This window comes from Callithrix jacchus, chromosome 4 (assembly GCF_049354715.1).
Source record: "Callithrix jacchus isolate 240 chromosome 4, calJac240_pri, whole genome shotgun sequence".
NCBI lineage: Eukaryota > Metazoa > Chordata > Mammalia > Primates > Cebidae > Callithrix > Callithrix jacchus.
Genome location: NC_133505.1, coordinates 104,033,685 through 104,049,153, shown reverse-complemented (window position 1 = coordinate 104,049,153; position 15,469 = coordinate 104,033,685). Strand labels below are relative to the sequence as shown.

General features: G+C 35.6%; 1 protein-coding gene across 32 annotated transcripts in view; it reads right to left on the bottom strand.

Moving 5' to 3' along the window:
* The window catches only part of LOC144582184 (uncharacterized), a 1,185,294-nt gene that overhangs the window by 347,989 nt on the left and 821,836 nt on the right, over positions 1 to 15,469 (bottom strand). Inside the window, exon 13 of one of the 32 annotated variants that reach the window (XR_013534405.1) lies at positions 13,049 to 13,141. The exons of the other annotated variants lie outside the window; for them this stretch is intronic. The gene's annotated coding sequence lies outside the window, so the exon portion shown is untranslated. The remainder of the gene's footprint in view (positions 1 to 13,048; positions 13,142 to 15,469) is intronic. 32 annotated transcript variants of the gene reach the window in all.

The following is a 15,469-nucleotide window of genomic DNA, read 5'->3' as shown; positions in this document are numbered from 1 at the left end:
CTACACTAAAATAATCTGGCTATTTGCCATGCACTAAAATTGTGGATTCTGCATAAATTAAAAAATTTTTGCTTTTTGCTTCTTTAAATTAATTTGCAAGTGCAATATTTCCGTTCTCCTCATCTCCCCAATTATGTTGAAATAAAAATAAGATTTACAATGGTCAAAATATAAAAAACTAATACCTCCCAAAATGAATTACCAAAAGGTGTGATGGAATAACTGAATTTTAATTTTTAACAATAGCTTACATTGGCTATCTCATACCTTTCTGCAGAAAACTCACAAATGGGAATTATCCATATGTTCTCTAGCTTCATGAAGGCATTTAGTTAACTAAGGAAGAATCATCTCATGAATGGTGCAGAAAATGAGGACAATGATTTTCGTCAAAGGAGCAGCAGCTCCAGGATCTTTCAAAGTAGCAGCAATCAGCCGGGTATGGTGGCTCACGCTTGTAATCCCGGCACTTTGGGAAGCCAAGGTGGGTGGATCACAAAGTCAGGAGTTCAAGACCGGCCTGTACTAAAAATACACACACACACACACACACACACACACACACACACACACACACAAAATAGCCAGGTATGGTGGCAGGCACCTGTAATCCCAGCTACTAGGGAGGCTAAGGCAGATAATTGCTTGAATCTGGGAGGTAGATGCTGCAGTGAGCCAAGATTGCACCACTGTACTCAAGCCTAGGTGACAGAGCAAGACTCTGTCTCAAAAAAAAAAAAAAAATAAGTAACAGTAAGTGATGAACATATACTGCCCTTGGCCTTTATGAGGTTCATTCAAAGCAACCCAGGAGGCATGAAATTTCAGACACCAATCTATATTCAGCTGGATACCTGATATGGCTGAAGTGACCATGCTACTATGTGTTCTGACTCTCTGAGCAGCTTATTTCATCAATTCATTACTTGTGGGCTTTGAATTGTGCCTGGCACCAAATCAATGCCCAATAAATGTATAATAATAAATTTTGATCAGAAGCATGCAGTCATCAAGCAACAACCCTTTGCTTGATGTTGAAGAATTCAGTTATCGTTTTTACCAACCAGATGTGCCCAGAATAACCAAAAGTACTTCACTTTGAGAGGTTTTGATAAACTAGAACTTTAAGGAATGCTCCTTATTGGACCGACTTGACTCAGGCGGGGGAAAAAGCCTATTTAGTGAACTCAGAAAAAATAAAGATGAAGACGAGAGAAACATAAAATGAACATATGGCCTTTTACATGATACATGTTGTTATTTTACCTGTCTTGTATTACTTTTATGTGTTATTCATCTTTCTTCCAGATTTGCATATTTCTTCATTTATACCTAGAGAATTGAGGACTTTTAAAAGTTTTTTCCTGTCTCTGATGAATTCAACAATATTTGCAATTCTGGGAGACATATGATTATTCTTTCAAAATAATCAGAAGGAGTTTTGTTCTCAAAAATCATTGTGATTCCAGAATGATCTTTTGCTCTTCTCCTATTAGATCACCTATTATTGTTTGGTTAATTTATTGGGAAGAAACTTGATATTCTGATTTAATCTTCTTTGTCCTGTGTTTTCCCAACCATTGTCATTATGGGAGAGGGTGAGGGGAGAAAGGGTTGGAAAGAGGGAGCCCTAATGTTAAAAGCTAAAGTTAATGTCATGTTTCAAAGAAGAAACTTTAACTTCTCCCTAATATTAAGAACACTGAGAATAAATACTCACTTTTTTTTTAATCATTGTGTCTGAATTTTAGCTATTCCAAACTCTACTTTTCAAGTTCAGAGAAAAAAATTTTTAAATCTCATTTGGGATATCAACTATTATTGTTATTTTCAAGATCTGTTTAGCCATTAACCTACATTACAGTAAATGCAAATAGATGAAGAAGAAATGTAAGTTTTTATTATTAAGGCTAAAACAACTTAATAAGAAACACGTGAGTTAGGATTTTTCCACCCTAAAGGATGAGCAGCTAGCTTTTCTACCCACTAATGAGCTATTTTTGACCTGACTAAAACATTTCAGTATCCCTCTCATGCCTACTCATTCACAAAGGCTTCCCCCACCCCCATACCATTCTTATCCAATGGGCTGTGTGCCTGATCTGCATGCAATATTGTCCACCAGCATGAACGATTTACAATGGGCACTTTATTTCTATAATTTAAAAGAAAGAGAGAGAGGGGGAGAGAAACAACTCCTCATGCAAAAATCTCATTTTTTCCTTTCTAATGGATGAGTAATAACCAGAAGATTTCTGAAAAGCTATCCGGGGTGCCTGTCAGTGCTGGCAAAATTTCTGACCCAGAGAAATATATTCACAAACAGCCCCTGTGATTATGAGTTACAGGCCCCTTTGGAGAAAGCTGCTCGGAGAAGCAGCAGAAAAATTATAAAACTAGTCTAAACACTTGGCACATAGAATTCACTGTCCATCTATCCTGCTCTAAATAAAATATATAAAATATATGTTTGAATAAAGCTCAAAACAACATATATGAAATATATGGTTACAAGAACTCCACAATGAAATGCCATTTCAAAAGATTCCAAAGGGCTGGAAATCAGCAAATGGATGTAAATTAGATCAGGCTTTGGCACCTTGCAAATCCATATTCCCATCAGCCCCAATCCTTGTGCTCCAATTTAACTTGATTCTGAAGATCCTCTTTGTGGTCTGATTTGGAACCTATTTCCTTTCTTTTGAGATGAGAACAATAAGGGAGGGGGAAAGGAATATGTGAAGAAAGGTAACAACAATTCACTTGAATTAGGGATCATTTTGCTTCATGTTCCCTTTCAGTCCTTCCTGCTCTTGCATAGATCTTGGCAAGGGTTGCTGTTTCAGTGCCAATTTAGTAAAAGCAGTGGGCATCGTGCTGGAGTAGAGAGGAACAGCATAATGTCTCCAAATGGGAACTGTTTGTCAAACACCAGAAGCCAATGGAGGAAACTGGGAAAATAGGGATCTCTGCAACTATTTTTTTTTCCTACAAGGGGTTAAAACAACTGCAATAACTCAAATCAGAGCTTTGCTCTTTATGGGATTTCTCTTAACAAGGACTCTGTAGGCTCCTCTGGCAGATTCCCTTGGGAAAACTCTGCAACTTGGGCATAACTTTCCTCTAGGCGACTCTCAGAGTGCTGTTCACTTTGCAGAATATGAAAAACGTATCTCCGATAAGCAAGAAGCTATGCATGCTTAAGGTATATGAAAAGTACATGAGATTTTTCACATGGATTTCAAATGAAAATAATGAATGCAGTATTCATACAATTTCCATACAGATAGTGTAAGTTTCTTGGATAAAAATTAGAGTTAAAGTGGCAATTTGGCATACTGTAGAATAAACATCTGGTTGGTTGACTGCAATTTCATTTATGAATCAGCAGTTTTGGCACTGTACAGACACAATCAGAGAAAAATTTTATGACGTTGTCTGAGCTTATTTGTGCTTCCTTTTAAAACACAGGCAAATGTCCAAGTGTGATTGTGAGGTGATAGTGATATAGTAATAACTTTGTCTAGTGAGAAAACCATGTAAATACTAATTTTGGTCATATTTACAGTCTACAGAGTATTTCTATATGTATTACATCGTTTGGTTCTATTAATAACCATATAAGGCAGACAAGGAGATAGTTTTAATTTCACAATTGAGAAAACTGAGGCCACCGGAACTTTTTAAAACTAGAGCTTAATCAGGTCATCTGGTTCCAATTGTTCTAATCTCAACTCATTGTGGAGAAGGGGGTATGCTAAATTGGAGAAAGAATGCTTTCATGCCTGGTCAGGATTGTACTTTTGGTTCAGAAGTGGGAAGCAAAAGGGATGAAATACAACCTCACAATTCAGAATCTGCGGTTCAATATTACAGTGTGGGTTCTGGGAATGGAGGGATATCGCATGTATTTATGTAAGTGTGCACAGTTGCATTTTGTGCAAGCCCATGCCCTACAAATATTGATCAGTACTTGCACGTGACTTACAACTCATTGGTAGCACTAGTCTAAACTGTAGTAGCAGTGAACTCCAGTACTGTCATTTTCAATATTCCCTGGATAAAAGACAACTCACCAGAGGTGGTAAATGTCTACAACCTCTGAAGATAGAATCTGGATTCTCAATTTTCATATTTGAAAAAGAAGGTGAACACTTTTTATTTCAATGTGTTTGTGAGTATACCATTTTCATTACGTTCTAAAATATTCAGCCTGTTTTTTTCTTTAAGACACAATGTTCTGTGACATAGTGAAGGTACTGTGAAACTCACACTGCCCTGAGTGGAAATTTAGTTTACTGGCTAATAACTTTTTCCTAGAGGCTCAATTAGAAAATTCAGGAAGGGGACTCCATGTATGTATTCCCAGAAGCATGTAAAAAGCAGCAGTACCTGTACATAACAAAAATAAGGAGATGATGTAAATAATATAAATGCCACAAAATATGGTTAGCTTCATGGGCTTGGTTCTTAATTTTTTGCCATTTGTTATGCTTTAAGAATAAAACAAAGAACAAGCTAACATCCAGAGATTAGTGCAAGAAAGGTGGCTCTTCCACAAACATTCTGCCTTTTTATCCCACTGTCTGGAAAACTAATTTGGGGAACTAGCAGTGCTTTTGCATTTTTCTTCATTAGGAAGAGTATTTGTGAAACAAGCTTCAAATTTTTGCCATTCATGATTCCTGGCCACAAGGTGATATTCTTTAGTGACACAATTTTCAATATATATGAGCCAGAGGATCATTTCTTATCCTGAGCACATGACATAGCTAAGATGCAGCTGAAACCACCCCTCCCACACTCTCCACTTCAACAACAGCAGCTCATTATCAGAAGCACATTGTAAAGGGCGGTGCAAGCACAAAAATCAATCTGATTGCCTTTATAGCTCTGCAAAATCATTCCAAGGGAGGAAAAAAAATGCCAGAAAGTAAGAGAAAAGGGGCTGGGAGGGTGGAAAAAAGTAGGAATGAGGACATAGACTCTCCAAGGTCCATAAGGACTGAAGTTTAATGGCTGAGTGCTTGTTTTGAACTGTGACCTGAGGTTTGGCTGGGCACTAACAGTGGCATGCCTCATCAGCCACTGTCATAGCCACCCCAGGGTATACCTCCAGCAGGGAGTCAGCTCCGTATCCTGAATTCTCAACTACCAGCTACCCACTGCCTCCTCCGCACGCACTGCTGAGACCCTGCCGAGAAATCAGCATGCAACCCAAGGAAGCATCCTTTCCTCTGGAATAAAAATTAATATTACTTGTCATATTTCATGTCTGAGCTCTTTTCATGCTTTATCCTCTGGTAATGAGGGCTAAATTACCAATATTAGTAGATTTTCATGGCTAGCACAGAAAGAGCTGTTACCAGAATAAATGTTTGCCTTGCTTCTGTTGGACACAGGCTTTGCTAATGCAGCTTTGCTAATTATTTCTAAATAGGCAATAATCTGCATCCCCTAGTGCTGGATAGTGGATTGGCCACGTACCTGCTATTTCCCTTATTTACATGTTTTACAACTTTATCAACTACACTAATTACACTCTGAGCACTGTTTAAAATTTTCTGTTAATAGAGATACAATGATGCACCAGAGGATGTGTATTTATGCCATAATTGCGCCTCTGTTCCTACGATGCAGTCTCCAATTAGCTGTCTACGGTGGCACAAGCAGCTGCCTGATATTCTAAAGCAGTGAAACATCTGCACGGCGGATGATACGCTCACATGGATTTTTTTTTAAGCCTAGAAATTTACACCCAAGGGAGTGCAGACAAATAGGAGCCTGTCATGTGTAGGGATGATTAGAAATCCTCACCATGGCAACATTGGAGCAGCCATGTCACAGAGTGAGGGGACACATGTCTAGATGAAGGCGCTAAAAACATTTGCCATTTTTTTTTAGCTTCAGTCTTCCAAACTTCCCTCCCTCCCCCTTTCTCTTTTTTATAGTCTTCTCTTTGCATCTAAAGCCAACCAAAACAGCAGGTGAAAGGCCAAAGTCTGCAGCCATGCAAGGCATATGACATAAGGGATCTAGTGTTAGGAAAAACAGTGAGCAATCAGAAATGTTAGACTCAGGAAATGTGCTGGGCCAGGAATGGGTGGGAGTGCGTTTTGTTTGAAAAACTATTGTAATAATTATTTCTTTAAGTGCTGGGTTGTTTTAAGAGCAAGAGGCAAGATAGAAAATAAATATTAGACAGAAAATAACACTTGAGGTACCTTAGTCAAAAGACGACATCTAATTTAAAATTTCCTTTTAACCTTCATTAACAGTACAATTTCTGCATGAACAGTTGGCTAGCACACATTAGTGAGTCGGGAAGGCACACAAATGTCTTCTAGTCTGATATTGAATATATTTCTTAATGGCTGCTTCTTTGATAAGCCTGCCCATACACTACATGGATATATTTAATTACACATTTAAGAAGGCATTATTAAATCCTATAAGAAATTATGATGAAAATGCAAAAATATATCATTGTGCTTTCTAGAATCATGTCAATTTATATATTATGTTAATTATAATATTGTTAAGAATAATGTTGTACTTTGTCTATGATTGACCACATAGGCTTCAAAGATGCCATTTATGATATTATATGTTTTAGTCTACATATTACCTTAATTACTGTTTGAAAATATGAAAGCTTAAATTATTAATTTAAAAACTGGTCTTCCAAATAATTATTATAGCATATGATTATGGCAACACTTCACAATTAATAACAAAGACATGTTTTAAAGTATTTAATTAGCAGAGAGCTGAGAGGTGAAAGGGGCTACTAGTAGTGAAATAATTCGAGGAAAAATCCTTTAATACAAAGTAATTATAGGTAGGAGCAAAAATGTAACATATGTGCTAAATTATAAGAGTAGTACAAGCAATGTGAATTGCATTAAGGATCAAAACATATCAGTTAAAATTAGCTCCCATTCTGTGACAATGATCCCCTTGGTAAGGCACTGGTTGTTCATACTTGTGTTTCTTAACATCACTTTGGGCTGCTACCTCAGAAATACTCAGATGTCAGGGTAAGGTACGGATTATTCTATCATAACTGGAGTTCTTTTGGGAATAAATCTCAAAAATGTATATTTTAAAAATCCTTAATTTGTTTTGTTGAGAACGAATACATTCTATTGATAAACAAATGTTTAATTTATTTTTAGAAGTATTATACATGTATGTATATACATACATTCATAAAGACTGGCAATGCTTTCAAAATAACTGCATACTACTATATGCCTACAGCATAAAATCTCAAAGAGGGATTGTGATTAGAAGCAGGGCTTTATTGTTCCTCAATATGTTTAAAATAACTTCAAGAAATTCTAAGAAAAATTTAAATAAAAGATCATCTTGAGTTAACAGACTAGATTAGCATGATCTTGGATTAATGGCAGATAAGTCTCCTAAGACCACTTCTAATTTTCTTACACTCTGGTACCATTGGGTTCATGATGATCAACATTTCAGTCAGCCCCATCAGGCTCCTGGCTTTTAACAGACCACGGTACTAAAACACCTTACAGTGTTTACCAATGAAATCATAAAACCTTAGGTTAACAGTGAAAATGTCTTTCTTCTACTTACCACTTTAGTAACATGAGAATTAGTTATTCAATTCCAAAAGAGAAACAGAGAGTTGCCTCTTCCTCATCATATCCTATAAGTAATTTCTGAGTGAAGTTGGAGAGTGTCTACATAAATGATTCTTGTCATGACTCTGCTCTGTGGGTTTCACTGTCCCTCAGCACACTATATTTTGTACAAGCCTATATTAGAGAGGTATGATACTGAAGATCCACCATCCACCACATCTGTCAGTGTAAGGACAGAGTTTATCTGATAAACAAGTCATTTTTGGAAACTGCAGATGCTCCCACTGTGAAGTATTAAATGTGGCCCCACTTAGATACATAGAATGGGGTTCCGGTCGACTGAACGCGGGCTGATAAGCTCTGAACAGCGCAGAATGCTGTTTGCCCACATACTAATGTTAAACAAAAGAACCGCAGACTGCAGAGAAAGGATGCGGGTCAGACCAGTAAATTGCTTAAACCCTTAGGCAGCCTTCTGAAAAGAAAAGGCATGAAAGAAGCTGATATGAGCTTTTATGCAGAATTGTTCTGTTTATTATCCCTGTTAAGGAAATGATGGCAAGTGTCTTGTTAAACTATATATTCCCAATAAGACAAGAGGACTGACTCTCTCTAAACAAGACGCAATATGCCACTGGTCATCACTTGATAAACCATACATATCTTCTGTATTATTTCTACATTTAGAATACAATGCAAAAGACAATAATTTAAGCTATACTTATGAAAACCATAAAGGCTGTTAAATGTGTCTTAGTATTACACTACCTGATTTGTCACTGGGTATTCCAAGCTAATAACAATCTGTCATGGAAGAAATCTATTTTGTATAAAAATTTCACTATCTTCCATTAAAACTTTGTTAGTTTTCAGACATGATGACTGTATTTCAAATGAATTGCTGAGACAGCTTAATAATAAAATCAGAATAAAGTATATCATTGTGACAACATGTAAACTTACCCTGAATAGAACAGGGATATAATTTTATTAGTAAAATTCTCCAGTGAGTAACACGACAGTCAATATTGAATCTCCCCTGCGTTAGAGGTTGGAGCTGGGGGAAGGGAGGAAAATATTCTTGAGTTTGCTAGACTTTCAATACTTTCCCTCAGGTCTGACCCCCTCAAGAAACAGCGTCTTTTTTGAAAGCAGATTTTTATTCTACTCAGCCCAGTCTCTTCTCCCTCCCCTCCTGCAGAGACACTCCCATTCTGATTCATGTATTGGGACAAAGGAAATGAGGAAAAATCCCAAGGCTTAAAGAAAACCTGATGAGAGAACCCTAACAGATAAGCAATGCATTTTGTCCAAATCACAAAGCAAAAAAAGATTTGGCAATCAAAGGGCCACAAACATACAGAAGGAGAAAATAAAACTATATGATATAAAGACAGAATAAAGAAAAACACACACTGGCAGTTGCAGCAACAATAAAAAATTAAAAATTACCCTGTGCTTAAAACTAGTATAACATGTCATTGAGTACTACTTTGACATTTCCCTGCGGTTTTACTCAACAGGCAATAAATGAAAACAATCTTGAAACTATTCTGCTAAAGGCTCAGTGTAGGAGGCATGTCCATACTTTGTCATCAGATAATCTTACAATCAGGGTCAGCCTTAAAGCGTTTATACCAATAGGTGCAACAGGTTTTTAATAGGAAATACTCAACTCTGGTCCTAAACGTTTAAAAAACAAACAAACTGACAACACAATCAAAAATTAAAGATATGCACACACTAATATGAGTCTTCTGTATTACTAACATAATCAAATTTTAGAGAAAATAAAGTTTGATAGTTCTGCTCTTAAGGAACATAAGAAAGTGAGTACTAAATCAGTAACAAAGAGAGCCCCAACCAGCCAAGGGGAGCAGAAAGGAATTGATACACCAATCCAGACACATGGGACTGCTGATTGTGTGTACTCAGTGTGAATTAGTAGGAGCTTAGCTAACAACAGACATCAAAGGGAAGGGGTGATGCACAGTAGTAAAAAAATTCCAGAATTAAAATAAAACAAAAGCAAGGTTCTGACACAGTGACATTGCAACTCTAGTGAATGGTCCGAGGAGGGTGCTGTTGACACAAGTTCCTGGGTGGAGGTAAAATGACACCATTACATCCACAGAAAAAGAAGAAAAGGGAAGAGAACTTAACTAAACAACATATTTGAAATAATTTGCAGAAATAATGTTCATTTAAGCTACAAATCTGCACTCTCAGGATATCACCAAACGTAGATCCCTTCTACATGCTTCCTCTAGGTGTGGTCCAGAGCCAATGTGTCCAGAGCAGAGGCGGACACAGTCTTCAGATTACACAAATAAACTCACCCCAACAAAGAGGAAAGTGCTGAGAAAGGCTAATTGAAAGTGAGTTAACCCTTGCAATGCTTGCCATATTGTTATGGTAAATATTTAGGACGGCCAATTCATTAGATAAATAGATTGGAAGGATGCTCTCATCCTCAGGGCTACTCATGCAGGAGATGTATCTTTTCACATAGTGCCTGATTCCAGAATGCATAATGGGCACATCACTTCAAGTACCTTCCATTTCACACATTTTCCTGTATAGAAGTTTTGCAGAGTAAGCCTTTTTCTTCTTTTTCCTTGGTGATACACATTGACAGCCTTCAGCTGATGAACGTAGACAGTTATATCTGCAGGCTGCAAATTCTATCTGCTCAAGAATTATTCTCAGAGACCCTCACCTACCTAATCTGAAAGGTCCTTGCAGGGCACAGGACTCACTGCTGTGCCTAAAAGGTCAGCAGTTGCAGAGAGCAGGGCTCAGGTGGAGCGGGATCTTTAGAGCATTCTGTCCTTAGCAGCTTTCTGCCTTCTGCTTCAGCACTCCCTTGGGGAAGACCTACAGGAAGCACGCACACACACACACACACACACACACACACACACTCCCAGAGTCTGAGAGAAGCACTGATAACATTGGTTCACAAGAAGGGAATACATCTTTTTTTAAAAAATTAGACTTCCCCCCTCTGCACTTTGTTTTCTTTATACCCCTGGGTAAAGAGGGTGACTAGTCAGCTCAGTGAGGAATATTATGGAACTTGGTAAACTTTATTTTGGTTTAATTAGTCTTTTGAAAAATAAAACTTTTTTTTAACAGCACATACAGATTTCCTTTCAGAAAACCTAAAACAGAGGCTATTATGTGAAATCAAGGAATCGTTCTGAAAGTATGAATACTGAAATGAGAAAGGGATTCTTTTGCTTTTTAAATACTATGAATCTTGTACTTGTATCTACCTAATATCAGAAAGCATTTCACTTATAGGCCATAAAATATGTATACTTTTTGGAAGTGTAAAAGATTCTTCTGAATTAACATTCACTAAAAGAATATTAAAAAATAGCAATACTAAAACTATATTTTGATTCCATGTATGCTTAAAATAGTATTAATTTATTTTCCATGAAATTTTGGTAAAAACTTATGAAATGGTGAGGAATCTACTTGAATCATTAAAGATTACCTTAACTTAAAATGCTCCATTGCCTATAGTATCCTATCTAACCTCATAAAAAATTTATGATGTGGAACATAATTTATTATCTATATCAAGGATTTTAAATAGAGAATCTATGGTAAAAGAAGTCAATGACTATTAATTAATTCTTTAATTAATTAATTAATTAAATGATTTTTGTTTGTTTGTTTGGTTCATGTCTTATCAGTAGCTTTTTCTTTTGCAGGGCAACTTCAGGCCTTGGGGTAAGTTCCAAAGTTTACTTTTCATTAATTCCTAAAATTGGGTCTCAACACATTTCCTAAAGTTGATTCTCAAAGACTTGATGCTTAAATGTTATTCATCATACAACACTGAAGATTTACATGTTGATCCATTAACTGGTTTTCACTCTCTAATAAAGAATACTCCAAGGCTAGCTATCTTATGTCTGAATTCCCAGTGTGTTTGTTTATGAAGTGTGCTAATTGATCACTCTGCATCAACATGACTTATTGTTCTGTGAATTATTTAAATCCAGCCATGTTTTAAAAAAAATGAGGAACATAAAATGGAACAATAAAATGTAAATGAAAACATTAAAAACATAGGAGTGACTATTAAAGAGTTCGGTCATTTTCTGTCCATAGGAATGTATTTTGGCATCAAACATATTTCTAGAATGATATAAAAATGAACAGCATGTCTTAGGCTTTAAAGTTTATGTCTAGGTTGTGCTTACATAAGTCAGTACGTCCTGAAGGCTCTTGCATCCAGCCATCTTTGCATATTGAGTCTATCCCCAACTTCTTATTTGTGTGTCCTCTTAACATACTTCACCTCTCCAGATCTGTTTCCTTGTCTATAAAATGTTACTACCTAACTCAGAAGGTTGATGTGAGAATGAACTGATTAATGTGATTACTAGATCATTCTTAATTTCATCAATTCAGGAGATTAAATATTTTGTAATGAATTAACTTGACATTTTTATTTTATTTAGAACAAACTATGGAGATAAAAATAAATTATTAAATCAAAAAAGTCACTATGCAAGTGGACCTTATACTTTTTAAATTTTTAATGAAAAGTTTAAAAGTATTTTACTGGAAAAGACACAGAAGAGTTATCTGAATATTTAGGTTTGAGTCTTAGATTCTTTTCAGAATGAAATCCTGTTCCTCAGTGTCTCCCTCTGTAGAACAAATGGGAACTTACTGCCAAGTAATATCCCACTCTGACATACTCTGAATATGGGACATCCTCATTTAGAAATCTATTACTTTGGTTTACAGGTTTATCATCCAAATGTAAACCTTTGTGAATAAAAGGGGTCTCTGTTGACCACTCTCTCACAATAGGAATAAATCTAGATTCTCTCTAGCAAACAAGACTTTTGGTCTATCTACTTACAGTATTATCCTATTGGTGAGAACTTAGTTTTAATTATTATATAAAAATCAATTAACTTGTGAAATATTTTCCCCTGAATCACATTCTTCCTACCTGAATGATGTAGTAATACTCTCTTTAAAAAAGAAGAGCCAAAGTCAATTTCAAGAACTATCTAGCATGTTAAATAATTGCTACTGTAGGGTATGAGAGAAATCTTCGTTAAGTAAAAACTATTTTCTGCAAAAGTATTTTTTAAAGCAAGTATCTATAAGGGTTTCTTGAATTAATTTGGTAATATTGATATTTATTCATAGTAAAGGAGTTTGCTGAATTAAACAGGAAAACACCCAGCCATTTTTATAAAATTTCAAAAAGATGTAGAAGTCGGACATTAATACTTATTGATTTTGTTTTAATTTTGTAATGCAAGCCATTATAGACTACCGATGAGGCTTTTTTTTTAATGTCTTTGGTGATATCTCCATCACCTTTAACTTACACACAGATCCTGAACCAAGGTGCTATGAAATTCTGTTGCTTTATCAATGATGCAACAACATACCTTTCTGGTCAGTTGAGGGGAACAGAATCGATTCATGAGAGCTGCAGAAGCTCTCCTAGTTGGGTACAGGATCATCTTGCCATCAAATGTGACCTGACACAATAAACAACAGTTGATATATGTGCTGTAGTTACTAAGGCTAAACTCTTGATCAATATGTCAGATTTCAAAAGCGATTGCAACAAAGTAGACTCTGGATTATGAGGGAGCTGAATGCACAAAGGCAATGGAAGGACAAATCAGGCAGGACTGCCTGCATTTTGCATGTCAAAGGATGGAGCACATGATGCTGGATCTATAAATGCCTCAGTACTTAGGAAGGCAGTAGTCTGTGGATCATTCGGAGGGCTAAAAATGTTAAACATTACAAGTTAATTATTAGTAAGAAGAAGAAAGAGAAGAGGAGCATGAGCACACACAGTTCTGTAAAATGCAGTTATTCAGCCCAGGCCTGTGACTTGCTCAGACCTCACCTAAGCATCCATTAACATGATAATGCCCATTAATCCCGCCAAACACAACTCATCTGTCATCCTCAGTGGCAACCCATCTGTGTGCATGTTGAGGGGGAAAATTCACAGTTTTAGCTGTCCAGGGATTAGCTTCAGAGGAAAGGCTGATTTTCCCTAATTCTTTGCTAGGAAAGCACTCATTTGTTTGCATTTATTGAAGCACCTATTTACTTTTCAGCTTTCATCATCTCACCAACATCTTAAGCAAAAACTAAGCAGAGGATGGATAAAATGGCAATAAAAACATCTCAGAACAATCGAGCTGAAGCCTAATTTAGCTCTCTCTCAAAGTTTATAAAATTATTTATTTTTATTTCTTGTCTGATCTCAAAATGCTTTCTGTCACAGCAAAGGAAAATATGTACATATTTTTCTATTTTGAAAGTGTTGTCCATTATGAGGCTATGCTCTTCTGTTTGCTTTCCTCTAATTGATATAAAATGGGTAAATGCTATGTATGTTATTATTATCATATATAATCTCTGTTGTGTGAACAAGAAAGAGAAGATATTACTTCAGAGAAAGTAAAAATAAAAGAAGTATAGTTTTTTTCTCATGATTAAAAATAAACAGTTATATCTCACCTTGCCATGAACCTTATTCAATGGTTAAATGGTCTGTTCTTTGTGATATATCTTTTTTGAATAAAATTATATACGTATAATAAATATAAATTACCTTCTAATGCAAACCTACAAAAATATTAAAAAGCCCTCTCAATAGAAATATCATCAAAATGTTCTGAGGGTAAATCAACTACTCAACTCAGTCAATTTGGAAAGAAAAGTAAGTTACAAAACATCATGACCAGTTGGTTCACCTAATTGTTTTACTTTTCAACTAGCTATATTAGAATAATGCAGCAATGACCTGCTGTGATAAGCAAAACATTCAAATGAGCATTAAAAATAGACAAAATCAAGAAACCAACCTGGCTGATTTTTCACCAAAATGATCTGTCATTGAACTAAACTGATTAGCAAGTTTATTTTAAAAATGTATATTTTTCTGTTTGAGCACGGCCAGGCATTTGTTGTTAATATCTATAAGGGTAGCATCATTTATTTTTATTATCCTCATCTAGAGTGTCCTAAAGTGGGATGTTAAAAGATTTTACCTGAGAAGTATTCCATCATGAAATAACTTTGGTAAAAATTGGGCTGAAAAAGTTAACCAGGTTAATTCTGTATAGAACTTCTTAGTTAATTAATTTTGTGGATCTATAAGTAAGAAACACATAAGGAAGTTACTTTATGTGTTAAACTCTTTCATCATCTGCAAAATAGGGGGGAAAAAACAGAACTTCAAGCCAATTAGTGCAGACAAAGCAATTAAGAGTGCCAAGCACACAGCAAGCACTTAATCAGAATTAATTAATATTATTAGCATATACATATTTTTAAACATATCTGGCAAATTTTTTTCCCCAGTAACAAACAGTACTTGAAATTAAATTTGCAGAATTCACTGTGGAAAACATTACCCTAGAGTAACATTGGGAGATTTCTATTATTGAAAATATTTGTTGGAAAATATCTCCACTAATAATCTCTCTATGTGACATAAGTTAAACAGTATGAATAAAAAAAATTTATCTATTAAAGAAGGACAATTAAAATTAAGCATATATATTCAAAGAAAAAGGATCAATCTATAAACCTTGTTACTTGAACAACTTCTCTTTGGGTATCTTGTACTGAACAACCATTACTACCTGTCCATCACCCCTAGAAAATGAAACAGGTATTAGAAAGCTGACACAATAAAACAAACACTACTATTTAGCTTTTGTTTCTTTTTCTTCCATTCAAGATGCCGCTAATGGAAATGACAGAAAATCTGTGTATGGCAGCATTTCTGAAAAACAACATTTATGTAAATAGAGCATGAAGGAGGCATGAAAGAATCT